At 33.7% G+C, this 24,679-nt stretch overlaps 1 protein-coding gene across 1 annotated transcript in view; it reads left to right on the plus strand.

Moving 5' to 3' along the window:
• The first annotated feature begins 13,369 nt into the window (after nt 1-13,369).
• LOC140160673 (uncharacterized) overlaps nt 13,370-24,679 on the plus strand; it is a 38,416-nt gene continuing 27,106 nt past the window's right edge. Inside the window, 1 exon segment of the mRNA XM_072183956.1 lies at nt 13,370-13,637. The gene's annotated coding sequence lies outside the window, so the exon portion shown is untranslated.

Here is a 24,679-nt window from a genome sequence, read left to right on the forward strand (position 1 = left end):
TCTAACTTGGAATTCACCATTATATCTGTAATTTCTAACAGAAGCGTCAATTTTGTAAAATATCAAAATTCCTAAGAAAACTTAATGTAATATATTATATAGAAGTTCGATTTACAAACAATATGACCAATAACAATGGTATTCGTGCTAAACAATTCAATTTGTCCGGTACTGACCTTAGGTAATACTAGCTTATATGATTGTCGTAAGAACACGGAAAACATCAGTACCATTTTCGACACCTTCTGTAAGAGTTATCTGAAGCGTGCTTGGTGTTTGACGTAATAGTATTATTGACTTATCTCGTACTATAGTGTCTTAGACTTAGATATTAGTTTTTGTATGTTTTGTATTTTCATTTATCACTTAATTTATTTTCATTTATTATTTTCATTCAGTTAAGGGATGGGGTATGAGCATATGGACAGTATATTTTGTGGGAGATGAGAGCACACCAGAGATATCGAATTGCATTCTGAATATGAATAATGTCCTTCTGATATCAAATAATTTTGATTTTGTGAAATTTGCAATGTAAGATACATTTTATGGTAAATAATCAAAAATTGATATTTTTGATATTTAACAGTCCTCGAAGTAAATTTTATAAATCTGATATGCACTTAAAGTGTATGTAGCTGGGATGAAAAGCCGATCAAAATCAATTGAAAATTTTGACCTTTCATATTGAAGATATGGATTTTTTCCCCAAAACACCAAAAAAATTAGGTCTTTTGGGGGAAAAAACGTGGTATCTTCAATATGAAAGTTCAAAATGTTCAATTGATCGTCGACTTTTCCTCCCAGGTACATACACTTTAAGTACATATCATTAGGATTTTTATAAGTTTACTTCGACGACTGTTATATATCAAAAATTTTAAAAATATCAAATTTTAATAATTTGTCATAAAATTTGTATTGTATCGCGAATTTCAAAAAATGAAAATTATTTGATATCAGAGGGACTTTCTTCGTATTCAGAATGCGGTTCGATATGTCTGATGTGCTCTCATGTCCCACAAAACATACTGTCGAAACGCTCATTCCACATCCCTTAATTTATTTACAATTATCTTTGTAAATATTTTTACATGATTGTATCCCTTTATTGTTTGTATTGAACGCACCGCCGGGTATGAAAGTGTACGTTCACTAAAGTGTATGTTCTGTATAAAATACAGATCATTCTGGGACACCCGGCAATAACAAAAAACCTCTTGCTATCAAAATAATATAAGTACAAATGTCACTTCCATAAACAATCTTTGAGGGTTACACCAACTGATACATTATGTATTACATTAGTATGTACAACCCACAGAATAATAATCAGCTGACAAAACAATTTAACCTGATAAAACAATAGTTTGCAGCCGGAATATGTACAAGATTAATCTCTACCAACATTTCAAATGATGAATATTACATCACAATGATTATATTCAAAACTGCCGCCAAAGAAAGGATAGTATTATAGTCACTCAAGCGGAACAAATCCTTTATTCTATATTCGTAAACATCACAAGCAATCCGGGAAACAATCGATAGAAAGTAACTTTTTACTTGAATTATCAGGACACAATGAAAAAGTGCTAAACATGGTCAGTGCACAGTGATTTTACACATTTTTAAAACATATCGTTTCGGTCTAACTTGGAATTCACCATTTTAAACAATATCTGTAATTTCTATCAGAAGCGTCAATTTTGTAAAATCTAAAAATTCCTAAGAAAACTTAAGGGCTGGGGTATGAGCGACCTTCAAGTTCCGGTATCTGGAGAGGGGAAGCAATGAGTTACCCCAAATCACAGCGGCAAGTAGTGACTGGGCCGCCGAGTGCTAATATATATTTATTTTTGAAGGTTCGTGTTTGTTTTAAATTTTGGGGCGTTTTTCCAAAATTTGATATTTTTGGTCATATTTCAAAAAAAGCGACATGCCAAAGACAACTCTTTGGGCACATAGTTTGTTATTGTTATTGCAGTTCTTTTCCACATACCTACGTTAACATTCGATTGGGTGATTTACTAATATTATATATTTTATGACTGCAATTTGGCGTTTTCAATGCGTTTTACACGTATCATGAAATTAACGCAAATATCTAGTCACGCTGCTTTTAGAATTTTTACCTGATCGTCGGCTTTTGTAGGCAACAGAATGCAGATTGGCTCACGATAGATGTCGTATTCCTCTATGTGGTTCACTCATTGATAAAATGAGTTTGCATTCCTTGTAACAACACACACATTGCCGTCTGGAAACCGGGTCTGGTACTGATTTTGGGACAGCCAATAGACTTCAGCGCCGTATCAAATCTCATAAAAACCACACGACTGACGACTATGTGTTTATGTTTCCCGCACGAAAGCTTGTGTCTACATCTATTACTATACTTCTTTGGAAACGTTGACCTTTGACCATTCTTTGTATAACGCCCTGATATGACCTTGACATGTTCGCTTGATTGGGTACGTTATAGCATCCATTTCATTGAGGTGTTAGGACTTGGTCAGTATAATACTTGCAGGGATACAATAGTTTAACATGGTGTGTGAGCATGGTGAAAGACTCATTATTGATTATGCGCGGACATATTAAAGGCACAGGTCCTTTGCGTGTATAGCAGAAAATTATAATAGAATGTGTGAATCGAATGTTTGGAATTTTGCAACTAAAATACTAACTGCATTCTGCATTATGTATTTATTTATTTATTTAGGCCTATGCCTATTTATTTATTTACTGACTTATTTATTTATTTTATTTATTTGGTATATTAGTTAGTAGGCCTAGTTAGTAATATTCCATGATAGGCCTACGTCGGTTTATTATTGATTGTTGATAACTTGACAACTTGATTGATTGATCGATTGATAGTCATTTCACATTATATTCCTAGTTTATAGGCCAATTTGAATAACATCGTACATTAGATAAATAGACCTATCAGTATTGATTTATTCTATTCAGCAATATCAAGGATTACTATCAAACTTCTCATAGCTGATTGTCAGTTGGCTCAGTGGTAACGCAGTAGGTTTTACAACACCGAGGTTCCGGGTTCGATTCCCACCTGTGCCTATTTTTTGCAAGGCTGAGAAAAAAAATGAAATTTCTGGACTGCAAACTTATTTGGCGCGCGATCTGAGCTGGTCCTTTTCTGGTGGCTGTGTCTGTTACAGGCACACTCCCTCTGCATCCAAACCAGGTTCACGCTCATTAGACCTCCCTTAATGTATGTGCTATATTATATAGAAGTTCGATTAACAAACAATATGATCAATAACAATGTTATTCGTACTAAACAATTCAATTTGTCCGGTACTAACCCAAGGTAATATTATGATTGTCGTCAGGACAATGAAACATACTGAAACATCAGTACCATTTTCGACACCTTCTGTAAGACTAAGATATATCTGAAGCGTGCTTGGTAGTTGACGTAATAGTATTATTGGCTTATCTCAAAGTGTATGTTCTGTACAAATACAGATCATTCTGGGACACCCGGCAACAAAAAAACCCTCTTGCTATCAAAATAAATAAATAATATAACTACAAATGTCACTACCATAAACAATCTTTGAGGGTTACGCCAACTGATACATTATGTATTTTTTTGTATAATTTAACGTATGCACTCTATGAAGAGCTAGTTGCAAAAGCCCTTACATGTACTTTTAAGTGTGCAATTATTACTTGTTCGATTTGCTTCATTTTGGTTTTGAATGAAGTGTTGATGAATAGAAACTAAATAGGTTTGGTACAATTTTCAAGCCTTCCTATTTATTTTATTATTTATTTTATATCGCGCCTTTTGTGGATGTCAGGGCTTTTGCAACTAAATACATTTACCCCTTTTCTAGAAACCACCTTTGCAATCAAATTCGAGCCCATTTTTTGCACTACTTTATGTAACTTGACTAATGCTTTCAAAATCAAAAAGAAAAATTGAAATATCTCATCTTTTTGTTTAATTATGAATTAAATAAAAAATAAACATTTTTTGAGTCTTTCCGAAGCTACAACTTAATCAAAATGATTTTTTCAAACATCATGAACATAATGACCCAAAAACAGTTCCTTTGTTATTAATAAGTAAAGAACATCCAAGGCTACTATTATACATCAAAAAATTAAAACAAAACTTGTTATATATTCATTTTATGTTCAGATTTCCGGAAATTCCCAAAGATTTCCCAAACAGGAAATATATACGATATCTCCGGAAGGGAAGGTGGTATAAAGGTCAGACAACCACCAAAATTTGCATTTTTACCCGCACTATAATGCCATGCCAATAACTCAATTTCACACACATGTGGATGTAATGGCTTTTACAATAAGCTCTTCATATGTAGAAGTTCGAACTACAAACATGATGACTAATAAATAGCAATGATATTCATGCTAAGACAATTCAACTTGTCCGGTACTAACCCTAGGTAATACTAGCTTTTATGATTGTCGTCACGGAAAACATCAGACCCATTTTCGACACCTTCTGTAAGAGTTATCTGAAGCGTGTTTGGTATTTACGTAATGGTATTATTGATGTACCTCGAAGTCGTACTGATTTATCACTTATAATTTATTTTCATTTTTTATTTTCATTTAATTTATGAACAATTATCTTTGTAAATATTTGTATCCCTTTATAGTTCATAGTTTATTGTTTGTATTGTTTGTATTGAACGCACCACCGGGTATAAAAGTCTATGTTCACTAAAGTGTATGTTCTGTAAAAATACAGATCATTCTGGGACACCCGGCAATAACAAAAAACCTCAAAATAATATAACGTACAAATGTCACTTCCATAAACAATCTTATTGGTTTACGCCAACTGATACATTATGTATTACATTATTATGTACAACCAATCAGCTGGCAAAACAATTTAACCTGATAAAACAATAGCTTCACTGCAGCCGGAATATGTACAAGATTAATCTCTACCAAAATTTCAAATGATGAATCTCACATCACAATGATTATATTCAAAACTGCCGCCAAATAAAGGATATTATTAGGTCACTCAAGCGGTACAAATCCTTTATTCCATATTCGTAAGCCATCCGGTAAAAAATCGATAGAAATCGACTTTTTACTTGCATTATCAGGACACAGTGAAAAATTAATAATTTTTTAATTGTGCAATTATTACTTGTGCGATTTGCTTTATTTTTGGTTTTGAATGAAGTGTTGATGAATAGAAACTAAAAGAATACAACAATGGAATAGGTTTGGTACAATTTTCAAGCCTTCCTATATTTATTTTGTTATTTCTTTTATATCGCGCCTTTAGTGGATGTAAGGGCTTTTACAACTAAATACATTTACCCCTTTTATAGAAACCACCTTTGCAATCAAATTCGAGCCCAATTGTTGCACTACTTTATGTAACTTGACTAATGCTTTCAAAATCAAAAAGAAAAATTGAAATATCTCATTTATTTGTTTGATTATGAATTATTAATTGAATTCGGCAAAATAACATTTTTTGAGTCTTTCCGAAGCTACAACTTCTGTTAATTAAACTGATTTTTTCAAACATAGTGACCCAAAAACAGTTCCTTTTGTTTTTAATAAGTAAAGAACATCCAAGGCTACTATTATACATCAAAAAATTAAAACAAAACTATTTTATATTCATTTTATGTTCAGATTTCCGGAAATTACCAGAGATTTCCCAAACGGGAAATATACGATATCTCCAGAAAGGAAGGTGGTATTAAGGTCAAACAACACTAAAATGTGTATTTTACCCGCACTATAATGCCATGCCAATAACTCAATTTCACACACAGGTGGATGTAATGGCTTTTACAACTATAGCTCTTAATATCAAGTAGAAGTTCGAACTACATGTACAAACAATATACAACACTAATAGCAATGATATTCATGCTAAAACAATTCAATCTGTCCGGTACTAACCCTAGGTAATACGCGTATATGATTGTCGTCAGCACACGGAAAACATAAGTACTATTTTCGACAACTTCTGTAAGAGTAAGGTGCATGGTATTTACGTAATGGTATTATTGATGTACCTCGTTGCCGTACTGCTATGTCTTAAATATTAGTTTTAGTATGTTTTGTATTTTCATTTATCACTTATTACTTATTTTCATTTTTTATTTTCATTTAATTTATGAATAATTATCTTTGTAAATATTTGTATCCCTTTATAGTTCATAGTTCATAGTTTATTGTTTGTATTGAACACACCACCGGGTATAAAGGTGTACGTTCACTAAAGTGTATGTTCTGTAAAAATACAGATCATTCTGGGACACCCGGCAATAACAAAAAACCTCTTGCTATCAAAATAATATAAGTACAAATGTCACTACCATAAACAATCTTTGAGGGTTACGCCAACTGATACATTATGTATTACATTTTTTATGTTAGTGTACAACCCCGGCACAGAATAATAATGAGCTGGCAAAACAATTTAACAAAAATTGAAATATCTCATTTATTTGTTTAATTATGAATTATTAATTGAATTCGGCAAAATGACATTTTTTGAGTCTTTCCGAAACTACAACTTTTGTTAATTAAAATGCTTTTTTTTTTCAAACATAGTGACCTAAAAGGAGTTCCTTTTGTTTTAATAGGTAAAGAACATTCAAGGCTACTATTATACAACAAAAAATTAAAACAAAACTATTTTATATTCATTTTATGTTCAGATTTCCGGAAATTACCAGAGATTTCCCAGACGGGAAATATACGATATCTCCTGAAGGGAAGGTGGTATTAAGGTCAAACAACACTAAAATGTGTATTTTACCCGCACTATAATGCCATGCCAATAACTCAATTTCACACACAGGTGGATGTAATGGCTTTTACAACTATAGCTCTTAATATCAAGTAGAAGTTCGAACTACATGTACAAACAATATACAACACTAATAGCAATGATATTCATGCTAAAACAATTCAATCTGTCCGGTACTAACCCTAGGTAATACGCGTATATGATTGTCGTCAGCACACGGAAAACATAAGTACTATTTTCGACAACTTCTGTAAGAGTAAGGTGCATGGTATTTACGTAATGGTATTATTGATGTACCTCGTTGCCGTACTGCTATGTCTTAAATATTAGTTTTAGTATGTTTTGTATTTTCATTTATCACTTATTACTTATTTTCATTTTTTATTTTCATTTAATTTATGAATAATTATCTTTGTAAATATTTGTATCCCTTTATAGTTCATAGTTCATAGTTTATTGTTTGTATTGAACACACCACCGGGTATAAAGGTGTACGTTCACTAAAGTGTATGTTCTGTAAAAATACAGATCATTCTGGGACACCCGGCAATAACAAAAAACCTCTTGCTATCAAAATAATATAAGTACAAATGTCACTACCATAAACAATCTTTGAGGGTTACGCCAACTGATACATTATGTATTACATTTTTATGTTAGTGTACAACCCCGGCACAGAATAATAATGAGCTGGCAAAACAATTTAACAAAAATTGAAATATCTCATTTATTTGTTTAATTATGAATTATTAATTGAATTCGGCAAAATGACATTTTTTGAGTCTTTCCGAAACTACAACTTTTGTTAATTAAAATGCTTTTTTTTTTCAAACATAGTGACCTAAAAGGAGTTCCTTTTGTTTTAATAGGTAAAGAACATTCAAGGCTACTATTATACAACAAAAAATTAAAACAAAACTATTTTATATTCATTTTATGTTCAGATTTCCGGAAATTACCAGAGATTTCCCAGACGGGAAATATACGATATCTCCTGAAGGGAAGGTGGTATTAAGGTCAAACAACACTAAAATGTGTATTTTTACCCACACTATAATGCCATGCCAATAACTCAATTTCACACACAGGTGGATGTAATGGCTTTTGCAACTATAGCTCTTCATATCAAGTAGAAGTTCGAACTACATGTACAAACAATATTACTAATAGCAATGATATTCATGCTAAAACAATTCAATCTGTCCGGTACTAACCCTAGGTAATACGAGCTTATATGATTGTCGTCAGGACACGGAAAAACATAAGTACCATTTTCGACAACTTCTGTAAGAGTTATCTGAAGGTGCTTGGTATTTACGTAATGGTATTATTGATGTACCTCGTAGTCGTACTGCTGTGTCTTAAATATTAGTTTTAGTATGTTTTGTATTTTCATTTATCACTTATAATTTATTTTCAGTTTTTATTTTCATTTAATTTATGAATAATTATCTTTGTAAATATTTGCATCCCTTTATAGTTCATAGTTCATAGTTTGAACGCACCACCGGGTATAAAAGTCTATCACTAAAGTGTATGTTCTGTAAATACAGATCATTCTGGGACACCCGGCAATAACAAAAAACTCTTATTGCTATCAAAATAAAATAACTACAAATGTCACCACCATAAACAATCTTTGAAGGTTAGGCCAACTGATACATTTATGTACATATTACATATTATGTACGACCCACAGAATAGTAATTAGCAAAGAAACACACTTTAACTGGCAAAACAATCTAACCTGATAAAACAATAGTTTGCAGCCGGAATATGTACAAGATTAATATCTACCAAAATTTCAGATGATGAATCTCACACCGCAATGATTATATTCGAAACTGCCGCCAAAGAAAGGATAGTATTAGGTCAGTCAAGCGGAACGAATCCTTTGTTCTATATTCGTAAACATCACAAGCAATCCGGGAAACAATCGATAGAAATCAACTTTTTACCTGAATTATCAGGACACACTGAAAAAGTGCTGAACATGGTCAGCGATTTTACAGATTTTTAAAACAGATCGTTTCGGTCTAACTTGGAATTCACCATTTTAGAAAATATCTGTAATTTCTATCAGAAGCGTCAATCTAAAAATTCCAAAGAAAATTTAATGTTTGCACTATATAAAGAGCTAGTTGCAAAAGCCCTTACATCCACTTTTTGACTTTTTGAGATAAACAGTATTTTTAATGTTTTTAATTGTGCAATTATTACTCGTTCCATTTGCATTTGCTTCATTTTGGTTTTGAATGAAGTGTTGATGAATATAAACTAAAATAATAGGTTTGGTACCATTTTCAAGCCTTCCTATTTATTTTATTATTTCTTTTATATCGCGCCTTTTGTGGATGTAAGGGCTTTTGCAACTAAATACATTTACCCCTTTTCTAGAAACCACCTTTGCAATCAAATTCGAGCCCATTTTTGCACTACTTTATGTAACTTGACTTATGCTTTCAAAATCAAAAAGAAAAATGGAAACATCTCCTTTATTAATTTTGTTTAATTATATATGAATGAAATTCGGTAAAATGACATTTTTTAGTCTTTCCGAAGCTACAACTTTTGTTAAATAATATTATTTTTTTCAAACATAGTGACCCCAAAACAGTTCCTTTGGTTTTTAATAGGTAAAGAACATTCAAGGCTACTATTATACATCAAAAATTAAAACAAAACTATTTTATATTCATTTTATGTTCAGATTTCCGGTAATTCCCAAAGATTTCCCAAACAGGAAATATACGATATCTCCGGAAGGGAAGGTGGTATAAAGGTCAAACAACCACCAAAATGTGTATTTTTACCCACACTATAATGCCATGCCAATAACTCAATTTCACACACAGGTGGATGTAATGGCTTTTACAACTATAGCTCTTCATATCAAGTAGAAGTTCGAACCACATGTACAAACAATATGACTATTAGCAATGATATTCATGCTAAAACAATTTAATTTGTCCGGTACTAACCCTAGGTAATACGAGCTTATAATTATGATTGTCGTCAGGACACGGAAAATATAAGTACCATTTTCGACAACTTCTGTAAGAGTTATCTGAAGGTGCTTGGTATTTACGTAATGGTAGTATTGATGTACCTAGTAGCCGTACTGCTGTGTCTTAAATATTAGTTTTAGTATGTTTTGTATTTTCATTGATCACTTATAATTTATTTTCATTTTTTAGTTTCATTTAATTTATGAATAATTATCTTTGTAAATATTTGTATCCCTTTATAGTTCATAAAGTTCATAGTTCATAGTTTGTATTGAACGCACCACCGGGTATAAAAGTGTACGTTCAATAAAGTGTATGTTCTGTAAAAATACAGATCATTCTGGGACACCCGGCAATAACAAAAAACCTCTTGCTATCAAAATAATATAAGTACAAATGTCACTACCATAAACAATTTTTTAGGGTTACGCCAACTGATACATTATCTCGTATGTATCACATACTACGGCCAGGCAAAACAATCTAACCTGATAAAACAATAGCTTGCAGCCGGAATATGTACAAGATCAATATCTGTCAACATTTCAAACGATGAATCTCACACCACAATGATTATATTCAAAACTGCCGCCAAAGAAAGGATAGTATTAGGTCACTCAAGTGGAACAAATCCTTTATTCTATATTCGTAAACATCACAAGCAATCCGGTGAAAAATCGATAGACATCGACTTTTACTTGGATTATCAGGACACAATGAAAAGGTGCTGAACATGGATTTTTAAAACAGATCGTTTCGGTCTAACTTGGAATTCACCATTTTACAAAATATCTGTAATTTCTATTAGAAGCGTCAATTTTTTTTAAAATCTAAAAATTCTAAAGAAAATTTAATGTATGCACTATATGAAGAGCTAGTTGCAAAAGCCCTTACATCCACTGTTTGACTTTTTGAGAAAAACAGTCTTTTTAATTTTTTAATTGTGCAATTATTACTTGTTCGATTTGCTTCGTTTTGGTTTTGAATGAAGTGTTGAAGAATAGAAACTAAAAGAATAGGTTTGGTATAATTTTCAAGCCTTCCTATTTATTTTATTATTTATTTTATATCGCGCCTTTTGTGGATGTAAGGGCTTTTGCAACTAAATACATGGCCTTTTCTGGAAACCACCTTTGCAATCAAATTCGAGCCCATTTTTGCACTACTTTATGTAACTTGACTAATGCTTTCAAAATCAAAAAGAAAAATTGAAACATCTCAATTAGTTGTTTAATTATGAATGAAATTCGGTAAAATGACATTTTTAGTCTTTCCGAAGCTACAACTTTTGTTAATTAAAATTATTTTTTCAAACATAATGACCACAAAACAGTTCCTTTTGTTTTTAATAGGTAAAGAACATTCAAGGCTACTATTATACATCAAAAATTAAAACAAAACTATTTTACATTCATTTTATGTTTAGATTTCCGGAAATTCCCAAAGATTTCCCAAACAGGAAATATACGATATCTCCGGAAGGGAAGGTGGTATAAAGGTCAAACAACCACCAAAATGTGTATTTTTACCCACACTATAATGCCATGCCAATAACTCAATTTCACACACAGGTGGATGTAATGGCTTTTGCAACTAAGCTCTTCATAATGTAGAAGTTCAAACTACAAACATGATGACTAATAAATAGCAATGATATTCATGCTAAGACAATTCAACTTGTAATACTAGCGTATGATTGTCGTCAGGACACGGAAAACATCAGTACCATTTTCGACAACTTCTGTAAGAGTTATCTGAAGGTGCTTGGTATTTACGTAATGGTATTATTGATGTACCTAGTAGCCGTACTGCTGTGTCTTAAATATTAGTTTTAATATGTTTTGTATTTTCATTTATCACTTATAATTTATTTCATTTTTTATTTTCATTTAATTTATGAATAATTATCTTTGTAAATATTTGTATCCCTTTATAGTTCATAGTTCATAGTTTATTGTTTGTATTGAACGCACCACCGGGTATAAAAGTGTACGTTCACTAAAGTGCATGTTCTGTAAAAATACAGATCATTCTGGGACACCGGCAATAAAAAAACCACCTTGCTATCAAAAATAATATAACTACAAATGTCACCACCATAAACAATCTTTGAGGGTTAGGCCAACTGATACGTATTACATATTATGTACGACCCACAGAATAATATATATCAGTAAAGAAACACACTTTAACTGGCAAAACAATCTAACCTGATAAAACAATAGTTTGCATCCGGTATACGGTACCAGAATAGGCCTACCAGATCAACCAGCATTTCAAATGATGAATCACACACCACAATGATTATATTCAAAACCGTCGCCAAAGAAAGGATATTAAAATCTAAAAATTCCTAAGAAAGTTACTTATTTCTTATACTATATGTAGAAGTTCAAACTACAAACAATATGACCAATAGCAATGATCTTCATGCTAAAACAATTAAATTTGTCTGGTATCATTCTGGTCACCTGGCAACAAAAAAACCGCTTGCTATCAAAATCATATATAACTATAAATATCACTATCAATCATAAACATACTTTGAGTGTATTACGACCCCTTTAATTTTGAGGGGGGAAATTGTTTATAATATTGTACTAATTGTAGGCCTATCATAAAAAATACAGCCTATGCATCTAAGCATGCTGCTTAGTCTAAATCAATTACTCACGTATTCAACTTATTGAATTCCTTAAAAATATTATTCATAGGTCTATAAAATGACCCTGAGATAGCAAACAGGTTATAAGTTAGTATAGGCCTACTACTAAATAGCATACGGAAAAACGAATGATAGGCCTACGTGATTAATATTGATGATGGAAATGTATTACAAATAATTGAAACTCGGCATAATTCGTCATTAACGCACATAGGCTATTATATCTACCTGAAAATTGTTTCGAGATTCTCTCACATCCATGTTTGTAACGTGTAAAGAAGTATGCCTAAAGCGCATAGAACATCTTCTTATTTTATAAGAGGAATAATATTAATAAATAGATGGTTGATATATTACTAGGTCTATAATTATATTGATAGCCTATGTGTTGGAAATAAATAAAAGAAGCCCGTGTTTACGGGTCGCTTCATTTAAATAAAAGTGTAGCACTACGCACATGATTGTTTTCAATAGCTTTCAATGCGTGAGATTATTTATAAACCTAGTACTACTACAGTCGCAAAACGGCCAACGGTTCTGCTTCGAAGTTTTGCTGTTTGAAACCAATCTACCAACCTCGCAATTCCACCTTTAATAAAAAAGAAATATGGTTGATTATTCTAGACTATTAAAGCCTGCAACGTGTATACATCAGTTAAAGATTATTTCGATAAGTGTACCGGGAAGTGTACACAGTTACCAAAACCTTCACATACAAAAAATGTAATCAATAATTATTCAGATTGAAACCTGACAAAACGCTCTTTCGTGGTTTCCAATTTTTCACAATTTACATTATACGCTTTTACAATTTATTTCACCTCATCTCGAATTCTAAATATCAAAATATTGTAAAATACATTCTGAATTTAAGTTTTGCCACAAAGTTTCAACCGGAAACACGTTAATTCGGCGGTGAGGTTCAGAAATTATTGGACCAATTCAATACGTGGATTACTGTCTTTGATGTCCTCTCCGGCGTGCCAACATGAACCTTGATAACAGGGAATACAGCAGACTGCGCGCGCAACTGCTGTAGTGTAATATATAATCGCCATCTTGGATTCCGTGGCCTCTCAAGCTACAAATTTCGACTGCGATTTTTTGCTCCAATCAACCTCAAATCCCTCCAAAAGACGTTCTCACCATCATCACATGTAAGGTAGGACTTTTACCTTTGAGATTGGATGGGTTTCAGTGCGTACTTTCATTTTGGGTAGAATATTTTACGTTGGAAAGCTATCGATATGTCGTAGTTGAATTTTGGAATTTAGTTGGACAATGGGTGTGAGCAAAACGCTCTTTGTGTGTGACGTGTGGCTGAACCAATTGCGCTATCAAAGTTGGATAAAACTTCGGCGTTTTTTCCCGAAAGCTTTTTGAGCAAAATGCTTAAGTTAGAGACAGTTTGTTTAGTAAATAAAACGGGTTGTTGTGCTTTTATAATGATTGGAATAAAAATAATTCTGTTGGGGTTTGGAGTGGTGGAAAATTATTGCGGAACAAAGTTGTGAAAATAACCCAAACGAACATACGGGTCGGTTCTTTTTAATCAAGCTCATGATGTTGTTGCGTATCTCCTACTGAAAACCGTGGTATTGGTGATATGTGTTAAAGATAATGTGATGTTGTTGTAGCCTACAAAACCGTATTCTATATTTAAAAATAAGATTTGATTTATATGCCACGTAGGCCTGTTAAGATTGATATAAAAACAAGAAAAGGAATTTTATCCTCGTTTAGAAAGCTGCAGGGAAATTTATTTAAAGGTCGTGTTTTCTAGCTTTTGTTTCATTTTTCGTGTGTGAGTGAAGTGAGCAAACCGCGGGAATGTGCTAGTAAAGACGTTTTTGCTATCGTTTTCGTATCATGCCGTAAATTAATAACACAATATTATATAGGACAAAGAGATTGGCGACTGTGTGTGTTGTGTGCGTGCATAACAGCGAGTACACGTTGATGATGATAGTACTATTGATATTTATATTAATAATGCTTTTAAAATACGTGGCGTTGTATATAATCCCATTGAGTTTCGATATGTATGTTCAATTCCGTGTCTTTAGTATTATTAGGTCACAGTTGTTGCAATAAGCTTTTTGGGGCCATGGGCATTATATCAGCGGCGTATGTGTAATCAACGTGTTCTATGTGGGTTTCGGGTTTAGTTTAGTTTTCAAGCATTATCGCATAGTGAATCATTTTCCATAGTTGACCTTTGTTTATCTTTGTTTGAGAAACGATCATTGGAATAACTTTAAGAGCCGGTGTGCAGCGATTTGTGTGTGCAATATATTAGGTATGGTATACGTGTATATTGTGTGTGTTAATTTGGCGAGGGTGTACTTCGTGGCTTCGAAGTTCTGCTCAGGCTTTGAACAGCAAGTGCGTTGGTTGCTTGAGCCGGGGTTTGAGCAGTAAAGAAGGCGCCGACTTCGAGCTGTTAAATATTTTTATGAACACAATGACATGAGCTTTTCCGCCAGCGATTGAAGGTAAATGCTGCTACGCTAGTTGTGGTGTGCTCAATATTAATGGCAAAGGCGTTTCGTCAAACTGGTTTCAAGGGTCAATAGAATTTTGTATCGTGGTAGGCATATGGAAGATGCATAAATCTGTTTTTACTATGTCTTGTGTAAGATGATGTTGCATTTATTTTTAAGTGTGATCATGGGTATTGACAATATTTTTTACCTTTTCCATTTAGCTCTACTTTCTCTTTATCATAATATAGGCTAAATAAGAATAGGCCTATAATTTTTTCATGGTGCATATTTAATTGAAAAAATTAATTTTGGGCAGTAATTTCTCTGCTGACAAATGAAAAAATTAATTCAATTCACATCCATCTCCCTCCTGAATTTCTGGGATAAGTTCTTTTTTTTTTTCAATTTTCATATTTAAATGTTAATTTTTCAATACTAAAATGTTGATGCTGATAAACAAGTTTATTTATAGTCAGCATTAATCACTTGCAAGTGTTTTTGTGGAACTCTAAGGGTCTAAGGGGCTATCGTATTCTTCGGAAGGGGGGTCCCAAATATACGGGTGGGGGGGCATATTTTTTTGGAAAAAAAAATAGGGGTGTCATGAAATTTTTGATGACCGAAATGTAGGGAATCACAAGATGATCACAGATAGTGTGTTTATTTGATTCAAAAAGACTGATTTCAATACAATTTTAGCCTGTTTTTAGGGGGTAAGGTGTATCGATGGTGGGGGTCATAAAGTTTTTGTTGCCAAAATAGGGGGGGGGGGAGGGCAATTTTATTGATTAAGCAACAACAACAAAAACCTCCCTCACTTTTCCAAAAAGGTGGGGATGTGAAATAAATTTTTAATTTTATGTGGCTTAACATAATTTAATTTAGGCCTTTATCAAAAAAGAAAGTTTGCCAGAAGCTAGGTACCCCGGTATCTAGTATTTTTTAATATAATTGATTAACTGTAGGCCTAAATTAAGGAAGTTTGAAGGATCCCGTTTGGTGGTATACTTTTAATTTAAAGGAAAAAGGAAGTGAATGAAAATATTCCGTTTCAGAAAGGAAATAAACTATATCTTCAAAATTTGAAGAAAAAAATTGCCATTTCAAAAGGTTCAAAAAGCTTTACAATGATTTAATTGCAATTTTTGGCAGGAAAATATTTTTTGACAAGGCCACATAAAATAAAACATTTGTTTCGCATCTCCACCTTTTTGATAAAGTGGACCTTTTTCAAATTAGTAATATAGTAATTATTTCCAGTGGTGGTTGGTGGAGCAAGCATTTTTTTGGCAAGGCAAAAAAAAGGGGGCTAGCAATTTTTGGCTAGGCAAAAATAAAAAGGGGGGGGGCAAGATAATTTTGACAAGAGGCAAAACATTTTTGGCACACATTTCTGGGGCACCTTTAAAAAAAAAGCTTAACTTTTTTTTCAAAAAGCCTTGACTAAAGGTGGGGAGAGGGGTGTGTACATGGACATATTTTTGTGATCATGGGGGGGGGGATTCCCCCAAGCCTGAACTCTTGCCCCCCGCCCCATGCCCTTCCAGTAAAAACCCAAAATTACAAACATTTCCACCTTTTTTAAAGTTAAATTTGTTGATTTGCCTTGCCCCTACCCATCCAAAAACAAATTATGGCACCACTACAGTTTGCAATAAAAGGAAGTCCCCATTTTATCACAACCTTGAAAACATCTAGGTCACTCCTCAATCCAATGCCTGGTGGTATCATGCGCATATTTTGGGGGGCTTTGGGGCGCTAGCCCCCCGGGTAATAGCAGGGGGCGGCCAAAATGAAGGGGCGGCCAAAACAGGGGCAGCAAAAACGAAGGGGGCGGCAAAAAGAATTAGTAAATAAAAAAGGGCGGAAAAATTTGATAAAGCATAAAAACTTGTGAAAAAATGGTACTACCGGTATACATGAAAATGTGCTGCTTTTAGGGCGCTAGCGCCTGAAACCTTTTTTTTCTTTTTTTTTTTCTCTTCACTTTTTCAAACGACCGAGAAAAAAATTGGGTCAACCTTTTCGGGCTGTTGAGGAAGGGGCGGCAAAATTGAATTTTCTTCAGCCCCCATTCCATTTAGGTCCAAGTTGGGACATGTGTAAACATTACAATGCAAAAATATCAGGTTTGAAAAAAATTAACCAATTTCATATTATAAGATCGTACATTATGGCTTTAAGTTAATTTTGCCTATGACCTTTTACAAAAAAAATGTGACCAACCAAACAACTGTTTTCTTGGCCTAGTGCTAATTCTGCCATAGAGGAGCCTCCCACATTGCTCCACTCCACCCAACAACTTCCATTCCTGTGTATTCACTACCCACACCAGTCACAGCACAAACACACTGCCCTCATATGCAGTCAAATCAACTACTCCAACTCATGATAATATCACACAGACCCTAGAAAGAGGATTTCTGTTCAGGCTTGTTACTACCATGATTACTATATATTTGCAATGCCAATCAATGGTGGCACCAGGGGGGCATGGGAGGAAAATTCCCCCAGTCAGAACTCTTGCCCCCTGTTTCCCCCAGTAAAAACCCAAAATTGCACAAAAGTGTTGGTACTCATTTTAATGCATTTTTCATGCTGATTCCAAATTTGGTCATGAAAATGTCATACAATTATGAAATTTTTGAATTTTAGAAGAAAATTTGGAACTTGTCGTCTACACTCTACAGTCAACACCCCCTGCAACACCCACGTGGAGAGGATATAAAAATGAACACTATTCATATATTTATGTACTATACTGTTTGTTTCCACACAGATTCACTTTGTTTTCTTGTATTATTCAAAAAGAAACAATGCATTGCATTTTTTTTTTTCAAAAATAAAAATAAAAACATTCTTTGTGCATTACCCTTTTCAGATCTGCTACAGGAAACAAACTTTTTGTTTGCCTTTAGACTACTGATGTGACGTGACGTTGCATTGGCAGATATGAGCCTTTATTACAAATTGTGCATTGTATGGTTTCTGTAATTATGAAATCAATGCATTGTGTGTTTCATATGACTGTTTGTAAAAAACCTGCTCATTAAAAATTATTCTAATCAATCTCATTGGCACTCGCTGCCATCAAGGTCTCTTTTAGGCTATAAAATGAGTACTTAAAAAACAATTGAACTGCAAGCTATTTAACATATTGTAATATTTCCATAAAAAATAGATCAGTATTTCTTTTCCATAAAATGTTAGCTTTTACTGTCAGATATGTGATATGTCCCTTTTAATTTTTGAGCTGAACAACTGAGGTAAACAAAGAAAATCAAAATTTACTACCAACGCTGATAACGCTGATGTGTGTCACTCTGTTGGTCATGCTATGGCGCGGTCCTTTGATGTGTGTATGATCCGTCACCATCCCACATGCCATGTACGTACTGTGTTGTGAACATCGCATGTACTCGTTTGACTTATATTTCCATCGTAATAATTAAACAACGGTTCCTGCGCTTAATTCAAAAGCTCGGATTTTGACAAAGCTACATCACATAAAGTTTTGTTTTTTGCAGGATATGTTAGTTTAAAAAATTATGGTACTATAACATTACATTTACAATCAGGTAAAAAAGAATTTAAACAAATATTGATGGCATCCTCCTCAGCAAATGGTACAATATGGCTTTAATATTAATGGCATTTACATGTAATTGTGTTTTAGCTACATATTGATGTGTTTTTTTAGCTAATAATATCCATTGATGTTAAATGACACAATAATTAGATTTGTTGATGAATTTCTCTAGCTATAAGATACGCATGAATAATGTGAAATTTTGTTTTTCTACCCCAGTCCTATACCAGATTCATGTACATTGTCTTTTTTTTCATCACCATCAAGTATGATTCAACTACTACTAGTATATGATTCAACCTAATTAATATGTACTAACACAATCTTGGGCAAGTGATATAACACATTCTTATTCATTCAGACTTGTGTCATCATGCACACAAAGAAAGTGTCTCTGTCAGGTACGGTTCACAAAATATCTAAATACCTGTCAAATTCATTTATCTTAAAAATCATTGAAATTATCTCATGAATCTTTGATTCATCAGGGCTTGCACATGTAACATACCGTATATTAATAATATTATGATATTATGTTTGTACACTGAAGACAATATATTTTTTTTATTCCTCAAATACAAAGTCTTCTTAGCAGTGCAACTTTCTTTTAACGTACGGTACCAAAACAATTCAGTATTTATTTTGGGGGTGGGCTGATTTTGAAAAAGTGGACCTTTTTTCTCGCAAAGTGGACCTCTTCCAAAATGTTGGACTTCTTGACCAAAAAGCATTAAAGAATCTAAACTTTTCGCTTGCTACGCTAGCAAATGGGCAAATTTTGACTTTTTTGACCGAAAACAAAACCCATATTAAAACCTGTTTTTTTTCCCACCCCAATGCTTGTATAGTTGACCTTTATGGTGTGTGGCTTTTTTTTGGGGGGGGGGGCATCCTCCCCCTCCCCTCTGACTCCCCCCTGTCAATTACCAATATCCAAATCAGTGCATAAAAATAAATTTGCTTCCCAATCTCTATCATGTCGGATGTCTACATGTATGTGACACAAAATTGCCAGGAACTGAACATTTGTTAATGCAATTATAAACAAAAAATTCTAATGACCATTATTGCTAAGTTGCTTCAGGAGGACCCAGGGCAGGAGGATCCTTTAAAACAAACAAACAAATTCAACACTTTTTTATCGTTGAAACAAAGACATTTTCACATATGCCATGCCTGCAGGAGCTACCTGCATTAAGGAAAGCATGGCATACTGGAACAAAGGAGTTTTACTGCAAGTGTGTGCAAGCATGCCTGCCCATTTACACTGGTTGCTCAAATGAATGACTGCCCTCTTGTATGTATACATGTGTGCTTACGCAGGAAACCTTCCTCCTGGTAGTGCACATTTATTTTAGCAGACAAATTAAAATGTCTTAAATGAGTCACTTATCCAGTTCATACCACAACCGGTTACAACATTAATTGACATTTAATATTGCAATTTAAAATTTATAAAATAGCAAAGATGGATCTCATGCGCCTTTGTTTACTTATTTACTTTAATAATTTCTTTGATTTTAAACCTGAGATTTAATATTAATGTTGGTATCAAATCAAAAATTTAAATTAATGCAAGTTGGTGGTTAAAACAGATTGAAGTTGTTTAATTTACAAAAAAGTCATTTTTTTACTTCAAGTTGAAACAATGCCACCTTATGAAGGCCTACCCCAGTTCACGACAATGTGCATATATTAGAGTCACGCGGTAGCATGACCAGCAAGTTTTAAAAAAACCGACTGATAAAGAAGAATAAGAAGATGCCCCGCGGGGCTATATGTACACGAAACAAAACGCTATTGTTCTATGATATTTTTCGCTGGGTACAAAATATATCTAAAACCATGCTAAATCGTATTTACTATCCAAAGTGTAATATTTTAATAACTCATTATTCAAAAGTTACACCAATCATACAGTCAATCCGATTGTTTGATAATAAATAAACATTCTTGCTTTATTTCACGCGGTATTTCATAGCCAAAATTAGTGGAAAATCATAGCTAATCATACTGATATCCACAATCTTTCGTCACTGCTACAGCCATACATGGCTGTCACTGTCGCACTACCTTTTGAGATTCACTTTCAAATATACCCTAGTATATTCCTGGATACCCTACATACAAATTCTGGATCCCATTCGCCAAAAAATCAAGTTTTTCGCAATTCTTTTATTCTTTCCGGACCACAGCATACATTCATATTAATAAATACTCCACTTTCACACGTCGTTATATCGGGTCGTCCCCGTGGCGAAGCGGTTAAGGTCCTGGACTTTTAATCCATTTATGAATTTTTGCTCAAGTTCAAACTTCCCACCACTTTTTTTTTCTTAATGTTTTATTAACCAATTTATTGTCATAAATCAAGAATAACACCATCTCGAACATCCATTGCTATTATGATATTATTTTTTTTCATCAAACAAACATGTTTGATTTTTTATTCTCATTTAGGCCTAGGCCTACTTTCACCATCCAGATGCTTTCACCATGCCTGACTATCATGACATCTTCGTCATTTAAAACACATTTATCATTGGCTCTGTTCACAGTTCAATCTGAAATTATATTTGCAATAAATATTATAAATTGTCACAAATTAAAATCACAAACCGCGAAAGATCGCCAACAACTGCCGCTGAATATTGATATCCAACTAGATTTCACCGCAGGGCTATAAAGAACCACAAACCGCGACATTTGGATATCCAACTAGATAGCCCAGCAGGGCTACAAAGAATCACACACCACGAAATATGGATATCCAACAGGCTTAAACTATAAATTAGCTCCCGGTAGAGGGCAGGGCCTGATAAGGGAAATTAAAATCACAAACCGCGAAAGATCGCTGACAACCGCCGCTTAATAGGGATATCCAAAGAACCACAAACCGCGAAATTTGCATATCCAACAAGTTTGCCCGCAGGCTTATCGATTATAAAGAACCACAAACCGCGAAATATGGATATCCAGCAAATTAAGACCACAAACCGCGAAAGATCGCCAACAACTGCCGTTAAATTTGGATATCCAACTAGATTGCCTCGCAGGGCTATAAAGAACCACAAACCGCGAAATTTGGATGTCCAACAAGCTTAAACTATAAATTAACTGCCGATAGAGGGCTTGATAAGGGAAATTAAAATCATAAACCGCGAAAGATCGCCGACAACCTCCGCTTAATAGGGATATCCAACTAGATTGCCCGCAGGGCTACAAAGAACCAAAAACCGCGAAATATGGATATCCAACAAATTAAGACCACAAACCGCGATAAAAAGAAATGAAATGAAATGAAGAGCCACAAACCGCGAAATTTGGATATGCAACTAGATTGCCCCACAGGGCTACAAAGAACCACAAACCACGAAATATGGATATCCAACAAGCTTAAACTATAAATTAGCTCCCGATAGAGGGCAGGCTTGATAAGGGAAATTAAAACCACACACCACGAAAGATCGCAGATAACCGCCATTACTAGGCATATCCAACTAGGATGCCCCGCTGGGCTACAAAGAACCACAAACCGCGAAATTTGGATATCCAACTAGATTGCCCACAGGCCTATAGATTATAAAGAAACACAAACCGCGAAATATGGATATCCAATAAATTAAGACCACAAACCGCGAAAAACTAAATGAAACGAAATGAAGAGCCACAAACCGCGAAATTTGTATTTGCAACTAGATTGCCCCACAGGGCTACGAAGAACCACAAACCACGAAATATGGATATCCAACAAGCTTAAACTATAAATTAGCTCCCGATAGAGGGCAGTGCTTGATAAGGGAAATTAAAACCACAAACCACGAAAGATCGCAGATAACCGCCGCTAATAGGCATGTCCAACTAGGTTGACCCGCAGGGCTACAAAGAACCACAAACTGCGTAAATTTGGATAGCCAAGTAGATTGCCCCGCAGGGCTATAAAGAACCACAAACATTCAAACACGATTATCTTGCCCAGTCGGGGCATTTAGACCCTTCCGTAGTATAGGCTTAAATATATGCGCATTTACCAGTTCCAACTTGGAAGTAAATCGGACTTACTCTCCGTATCTCTCTGGCATTGTCAACATTGGGTGTGTGTTGTTCATATTTACATTTTCTGTACATATTTACGTTGCCTTGAATAATTAAAGTATATTAAAATATATATTGATCATTGTGTACGCCTCAGCCACGCTGCGGATTTGAGCAAGTTTTAAAATAAACGACTGATAAAGTTTTGTTTAATTATTTATTGTCATAAATCATGAACAGCAACTTCAAACATCTATTTTTCGTTTTATGGAGCACTTTGTAACCTGATGACTATCCAAGCTTGGAACTGCTTGGTTACATTCATAAAAAGAAAAGAAATCTACCAAAAAAACGTTGACAACGTAAAGAAATCAGCAAGTTTAAAAAACCCATCGCTCACTTTTTGAAACTTGGTCCCATTTTGAATACCAACAGCAAATCAGTGTTTTTATTTTATTTCAACAGAATACAGCGTTTCCAACAAGATTACAAGCCTACTACACTTCTGGAAATGGTTTAAATTTATATAAATATGATGAAGTTTAAATCAATACCTTTTACAAATGGGACCAAGTTTCAAAAAGTGAGCCGAGGTGGGTTTTTTTAAACTTGCTGATTTCTTTACGTTGTCAACGCTTTTTTGGTAGATTATATATACCGGTATACATGTGTGATATACTTCAGTAAATATTTGATATTGTGTCTCTTACTAAATATGGGATCTGTTATTTTAATATATACAAACACAATGCAAGTCAAGGATTTTATCTTTCATATCAGTCATTGATCAAGATTTTAAAAGGTCCATATTTTGTCAATATTCTTGAAATAGCATTGTTATAATGTGTGAGATAGCAATCAACATTGAATGGAGTCTTGAATGGGATACCACAGGGCTTGTTCATCTTGATACATGGTATTCGATATCGCAGCACTGATATTTGAAGACTGTGCATCACGAGCATTGCATTAACTGCACATGTAATTCAAGTTAAGTATTTTGAATTTATGCTAAAGCATACAATCAAGATTGGAAAATAAAAATGCAGTAGTGCTAGTGTCCATGTACAATGTAAAAGAACTTTTCAGAAGTGAGAAACTTTTGCAAAATAATTGAAGCCATTTAGTGAACCATTTTGGTACTATTATTACTACTGTATTTGGTATACCTTGCTCTTTTTTCAGTTACGCAGAACGCTAAACACACTCATTGGAGCAAGCTTTGCTACTTATCACTAGTCAGTGAGTTGAAATAACAAGCAGCATTTAATATTGGAAAGTCATTTACATATAAATAGAATGCAATCGTCAAGTAATCTTGACATATTATTATTACATGTAAGTTAAATCATTTGATAACTGACTGATACATTATTGGGAAAGCTATAATTAAGCTACATGTAATGCAAATCTGATAGCTTGGAGGCTTTGGGACCTAGGTACATAATAAGTAGGTATTCAAAAATGCAGTTGCATTTTTGCACCTAAGTTTGAGAAATAAAATGCAAAGAAGGAAATAAGACAATAAAAGAAAAAGTACTTCAGAATATCACCCTTTGTCGGTTGCATTCATACTGAAACAGCAAATGCTACATTACAACAGCCAAGTTTAAATTCATACGGGGATAAGTAACTAAAATAGCCATTATGAAAAAAATGTCATTGTCAAATAAAGACTGTAAAGTGGACAAAACACAGCCATATCCATGCAACAACACTTCTGCCACATCCTGGTTTTCATTTCACAGTTATTTGAAACATGGACGTACTAAATAAGATGTCAGTACGTCCATGGTCAAAGAGAGGGCTACGCTTCTTACAATCAAAGCCTTAAATACATACTTATATAATTTTGTAAAACAAAAAATATGAAAATTAATATTTTCATGTTACAAAAAGTAACACATTTACTAAAAGTAACACAATCTAAAAAAAGTTGTTACAAACATATTGTATATGTATATGTAAATATGTAAAGCTGCTTGATTAAAAAATAGGGAATTTGCATGGTTTGGAATTTGCATTGTTTCATCCAACTATTTTTTATTTTCATAGAATTATGGCCCGTGATCATGGCAAAGTCCACAGGCAAAT

This window comes from Amphiura filiformis, chromosome 9, assembly GCF_039555335.1.
Source record: "Amphiura filiformis chromosome 9, Afil_fr2py, whole genome shotgun sequence".
NCBI classification, from domain to species: Eukaryota; Metazoa; Echinodermata; class Ophiuroidea; order Amphilepidida; family Amphiuridae; genus Amphiura; species Amphiura filiformis.